Genomic DNA, 6492 nt, shown 5'->3' on the forward strand with positions numbered 1-6492 from the left:
TCTCTTGCCTGAGTGCCACCCTTGCCCCATCCCGTGGGCCCTTCTTCTTCGCCACCTGCCAGCTGTGTTTCGAGGGAGCAGCCGTGGCCATCCCTGGATGCCCCACATCTATTCTTGACCCTTTGCTTTCGTGGGGAGGTTCTTGCCATTTCCTTCGTGTGAGGCTGTGCCGGTACTTCTGAGCAGGGGTTGCAGTAATGGCCACAAAAACGTATCTGGCCTGCTAGAGCCAAGGATGGCCGAGCTGTTCTCTTGCGTCCAGTTCCTGTGGCTTTGTGAGAGGAGCCGTTGCCCCAATTCAAGGTGTGAGGTTTCCTCAGCAGTCTCTTGGCTGCCCCTCCCTCTGTTCTTTGGTGCTTAGAGACACAGAGCCGGAAGGGTCCTCAAGGATCCTCTAGTCCAACCCCTACACAATGCCGGAAATTCACAGCTCCCTCCCCCCTGCTCTATGCCTAGAGGAAGGCTTCTCCTGAGTGTGTGGGCGAAGTTGTGGAAGCGGGGGGGGAGGCCTGGCTGAACTATGGGACATTCTTCCAGAAAGCTTCTACTGTATCTTGACTGCCCCCAAAGCTTTCCAGCATCCATGGCTAAAATCCATCACGGGGCATCTCTGGAGGCAAGAGACAAGAATCTCTGCATCTTTTGGCTTGACTTGGGGGTCTCCAAACTGTTTCTGGCTGCTGTTGGTTCATTCCTGGGCTTCCCCACGGTGGCCATAGGGAGAGCGGTGCTCCCTCGGTAGTGTGGGGAGACCTTTATGCCAAGAGGTGGAGCCCTTCTCCCGCACTTCCAGTGTGCGCTGCCACCTCTTCCACAGGAGCTCTCAACCCCTCTGCTGGCCTACACAGTGTCAGCTGTTCCATCAGAGCTGGGAGAGGCTCTCTTGCAGCTGTTCAAAAAGTCTCCAGTCTTTATGCCTCTGATTTCTGATATTTTTCTGCCAAAACCTGGCTCTCAAATCAGCGGCAGTAATAAAAACATCAGTTAAAAACACCATCTTAAAAAGAAGCCCCAGAGAGGCGGTTCTTGGTAAGGCCTCCTGGGGGGATGCCGAGATTGAAGGCCCCCGACCCCCCCTCCCCTCCGGCTTCGGTGGGTGCTGTGTGGCTCATGCTCCCCGAGGCCTGTTTTCCCTGCTTCTCTGGTTGGTCTCTTCTGAGGTTGTAATTTTACTATTATTATTTTATTACTTATTCATTTATAATCCGCCTTTCTCACTGAAATCCAAGGTGGATTACACAGTGCAAGTGAGATACAATATAATCAATAGCTAGGACATTCACTGAGCAAGTACCATAAAGAACTACAATTAGGATATTGAGGGAACAGATACAATGGGGCACGGTAGCAAGAAATTTGAAAGCTAGCATAAAGTCAAGCATAGAGATGAAATCTTCCCAAATAAGACGTAACTAATTTACATGGCATGTTAAGCAACATGGAAACTCCCTAGTGGTGCTTACTTGAATATTCGGTTTGGAGAAGGAGGGTTGAGAGGAGACACGATTGCTCTCTTTAAGTATTTAAAAGGCTGTCTCTTAAGAGAGGGAAGGGAGCTGTTCCTGTTGGCAGCAGAGGATAGCACTCGAAACAATGGGTTTAAACTACAGGGGAGAAGGTAATGGCTGGATATTACTTGTTGGGGATGCTTTAGGCTTTTCCTGCATTGGGCAGGGAGTTGGACTAGATGGTCTCTAAGATCCCTTCCGACTCTGCGATTCTATGATCTGCATCAGCCGACAGGACCCAATAGCACAGTGTCCTTAGCAATAGGATTTGTGTCCCTAACAAAGCATCACTCTGAGCTATTTCTTAAGACAGCCCCTATACTCTGGGTAGAAAGCACTCTTGAGTAACTCAGTTCTGCATGATTTGCTGAAAGCCAGGAGTAGGAGCTTTCCTGACCTCTTCAGGTAGCCCATTCCTTAATGTGGGAGCCACCACAGAGAAATTCTGAATGGATGCTGAGGCCTTGAATCTCTTAAATAAACATCAAAGCTGCAAATGTTTGTTTCCTGAGCATGTCCAAAATGCAAGATTATTCAGAGCTCTCCTCTCCCCCCATTTGTGTAGAACAGACGTTTGGAGCACTGCTGCAAACCTGATTTGAGTTGGAAGGCAGAGAGGAGAGGGGGGTTCTTTTGAGGGAGAGAGGCATTGCACCAAGAGAGCCGCGTTCTCCGAGGAAGGCCCGCGTTCTGCTGTCTTGCGGTGGAGAACGATGCATCCATCCTGCTCCTTTCCTTTCTGAGCCATGTGCTGTCATGGCAGAAAAATGCACGCACAGCACCGGCCCTTGCGCCTGCACAGAGCAGAATCTGGGTCACTCCCGTTTCAGAGCTTTGTTTCCTGAGAGGGAATGGTTTCCAGGCAGAGAAGTCCGCCTGCCTGCCATTACGAAGGCAGCCTGGAGCCCAGCTCTGCTGCCTGCAGAAGAGGAGGCAGGCCAGCGACAAGATGCCTCTTCTTCCATGGGACTACTTTTGCGTGCGAGAGGCTCCTTAAGAGTAGGGGGAGACCTGTTCCTGGGCAGGGCAGCAAGCCAGCCTTGCAACATCCTCCCTGTGGTCTCGTTTTCAGCCCAGGCCTCTGATGGGAGGCAGCTTTTCGACGAGGCAAGATGAGGTGCCAGATTTGGGGGCATCCAGTGGGGAGGTGGTGGATCTGACCTGTGGGGCAAAGGGTAGTTTTTCTGTGCAAGCCCAACTGAAATGGCACCAGGCCTCAGTGGGGCTCCCGTTCATTTCTGTGGGGCTTGCACAGGAGAATTTCCTGGTGGGAGGGGGTGCCTGCTGAATTTTCTGCCTGCCCTGACTGGTGTAATATGCCAGCACCAGGCAGCACCCCGCCCTGCCGGCCGCCTAGCAGCAGAAGGCAGGCATGGAGAGAGCAGAGCAAACAGTTCTGCTGTCCTTCCACACCCCCAGCATCTGTGGCTTCCTAAGCCCAGCCCTTGTTCTCTAATAAGCTGGGAGCCCTTTGGATTAAGGGCTGGGCCGCCAGATGCCGTCACAACACAGAGATCACAGGCGGAGCGGCTGGCACTGGTGCTGCCAGTGCTGAAGCTGGGCCCCAGCACCCATGGCAGGCAGCAGCTGAGTGGCAAGCAGCGTGCCACAGCGCGTATGGCAAGGTTTGGGGGCAAGGGGGCTCGTCTCTTCTCCTCCCGCGTGGGGAGAGCAGCTCTGGAGAGGCTCATGGGTGGAGCTTTTTTGATATGGCAAATGTCCAAAAGGTCCAAAATCTGGTAGAGGTCAACAATTACCTGTGGATCCTGATACCACAAACGCCCTGCCAAAAGGGGAGGGGCTCACCTGGCCTTGTTGGGCTTACTGATGGGGTGCGCCGGTGGGGAGAAGAGTGCTCCCCAGGGAGCCATTTCACACCCAGAAAATGCTGCAAAGGGAAAGGCCAGAACCCCCAAGCTCTGCAGTCCCGGCCCAATTCAAGCCCTGCACATTGAGGAACAGAGTCCCTACTGGGGATCTAGCAAGGACGTGCCAGGCGGGGGCTCCTTGTGGCAGACCTGACCTGAGGACTTTGTGTCGTGTAGTTTTCAGTCACCCAATTTCAGGCCCTTGAACGGGGGAGATGGTGCCCCCAGTGACCAGGGCCTTTTAAAATTAATGGTCTCATGAACGCGCGTGTGCTGTGCTCACTTTAGTCAGCTGGAGCAAGCTTGGTTTTCGTGCCTCTGCCATTGGCGTTCCAACCCAGCCAGGCTGCACCACCCAGATGGCTGCCTGCACGGTCTGAATACATGCCAAACACCTGAGGGTTGCGTTCATGCCTCTGAAAAGATCGCTGTCCCAAGATACTCGAGAGAGTCCCCCTGGACGTTCTGTGCTGCTGGAGGCGTAGTGGGGCCGTGCAGGCCAAGACCTGCCTGTCACTTACACCTCCCCTCTGGCCAGGGCCTGTTCTCCCCTCAAGCCACCCGGGCAGCTCTCTGGGATGGCGCAGTGAGAAAGACCCCAATGCATCCTAGGGCCCAGCTGGCTCCCAAGCCTCAGTGGTGCAAGAGGTGACTGGCCTCACCACGGTGGTGACAAGTGTGCCGTGTCTGGGCGGACAAGACGCCTTGAATCAGCCCCAACTTCGGCACCTGGGTGGGTTTTGATACAAGCGCTTTCTGCCAAGACTTCAACATTTAGGAAAAGTAGCACTGGCTGGACATTTCATGGAGATTTGGACAGAAGAGGCACTGGCCGCAGCGAGTTTATGGCAGCAACGGGCAGCTTGTCCCTTAAAGCTTCAGCACTGCCCGGTCCATTAGCTGATTGTGTTGCGCTAGCCTCAGCCCCTTTGGCACCACTCGCTTGCAGGCCTGTCATGGTTTTGCTCCTGCTCTCTTGCAGTGTTGCACTCACAGGGCCAAGCGGCCACAGGGTGCTGCACCCCAGAAGCAGAGGAGAGGCTGACTTACAGCACAGCGTTAGCAGGCGTGGCGCCATCTCACAGGCAGTCGGGGTTCAAGGGAAATCATCCTGAGACATCCGGGCAGCAGCAGCTGAGGCTTCACAGGAGCAGAAATGGCCTGACGTGCTGCTTTCCCAACGCTTTGTTCCAGGCCAGGTGGGTTTGGTGGGTTTTTGCAGTTTGACCAGTTGGGGCGACTTTTTCTCCGGCCACCAGCTCCTGTACCCTTTGAGGGCATATCTCTGCCTGCAAAGGAAAGCTTCGCCTGCGGATGCCTGCAGCTTGGGGGGCTGCTAAAAGCAGAGGAACCGGGGCTATTTTTTTCTGGTCAGCTTGCCATCCTGTCCGCTTTGAGCCAGCCACTGACTACTGCGTTTATCCCTGAAATGATAAAACTCCACCCTTCAGAGAAAGAATGTTTGAACCGCTTGCCCTCCGGGAGGATTTAATTACCTCTTCATCTAAAGGGCAAGATTTTGAAACTCTGAAGCTTGAGGGAAGTTTCACGAACTTGGGCGAGATTTACCAGGACAGGAGCTGGCGCCAGCCAGCATTTAGGCTGCAGCAATTAGAACCAAAAATCCCTTCTTCGTTTACTTCATTTATACTCCTGCTCTTTATTTCTCCCCAGTGGGGATCCAAAGCACTTATGTCATTCTCTTTGCCTTTATTTTATCCTCACAACAACCGTGTGAGGTAGGCTAGGCTGAGAGCATGTGACTGGCACAAAGTCACCCAGCAAGTTTCCATGGCAGAGCAGGGATTTGAACCTGGCTCTCCTCGTCCAAGACCCTAATCACTATACCACACTGGCTCTCTGCGTTGCCAACTGACCTGAGAAGGTGGACCCTTGCCTACTCCAATGCCTTTAAAAACAGTATCTGAAGAAGTGAGCTGTGGCTCACGAAAACTCCTACCCTACCACTAATGTTGTTAGCCTTATAGGTGCTACTGGACTCTTGCTCTTTTCTGTTGCTTTAAAAACAGTGTGAGCAGCCAGTGGCGCTTTCCTTGGCTTGGAGAAGAAGATTCTCATGTCCTGCAGATCAAAGCACGGGGGCAGTGACGGGCTGAAAAGCTGGCAATCCCAATCTAACTCATTTTAAAGGTAACTGGCAGAGAATTGCTGGCAAGGTCCAACCAAACTAGAACGTGGCACCTGATTTAGGAGTGGGTGCAGATTTGTTAGGACTGCATCTCAGTGAAAATGCATAAAAACACCCTAAGCCTCTCCACAGTGTTTAATGGAGCTTACTCCTAAATGAGCACGCTCTGGGAGGCAACCTTGTGGTGATTCAATGAGACTCTGCACATGTGCTTAGAAGTACTTAGAAGCAAAGCCCCCTGAGCTCTGCGAGATTCCCGAGTAGAAATAAATCAGAATGGGGTGCCTGAGTGAGCAGCCATGTTCCTGCTGGGGAAGGAAAACTCTGTCTAGGGTAGATCTGGCTGCCGATGAAGGGGACCAGGTTGCGTTCTGGGACTCATTTCTCAATAGATATCACCAGGCTGTAATCCTACACTCAGGCAGGTAATTCTGAGGCAATCATTGGAGCCTTCCTCCTTCCTCTAAAAGCGCTTCCCACTCTAGCTTAGCTGGTCCGAAGCACCACAGGTGATCCCAGGCCAAAGCAGTTATCCTACCTGGATTTAAAAGAGGCGGGGGAGAGGCAGGATCCCCCTCCCCTTAAGGTTGTGGTTGGGTATCATGCTGCCTGCTGCAGGTCACACTTGAGGCTCTAAACTTTGGACCGCTTCTCTGCCCAGAAGAGTTGGCGAAGAGGCCCTGACTGCGTCTTTCCCATCTGGAAACGGGGGAGAATAGGTCATAAGGGAGAGAAAGGGCACCAGCCGGGGGTGTCTACAAACCTCAGAGCTGCGCCCCAGGACCTGTTCCAGGCAGCCAGTGGTGGATCATCTCCTGGCATTTTTAAAGACCAGCACCCATCTCAAGCTCAAGGCTCAGGATGCCTGGGAGTGCCAGAAGGGGATGTCCAAAGGCACCGAAGCTGCGGGGAGGGGGGCAGTTTTCCCACCACGAGGCCAGCAGCTCTGGCCAGTGGCGCAAGGGCG

This window comes from Eublepharis macularius, chromosome 12, assembly GCF_028583425.1.
Source record: "Eublepharis macularius isolate TG4126 chromosome 12, MPM_Emac_v1.0, whole genome shotgun sequence".
NCBI lineage: Eukaryota > Metazoa > Chordata > Lepidosauria > Squamata > Eublepharidae > Eublepharis > Eublepharis macularius.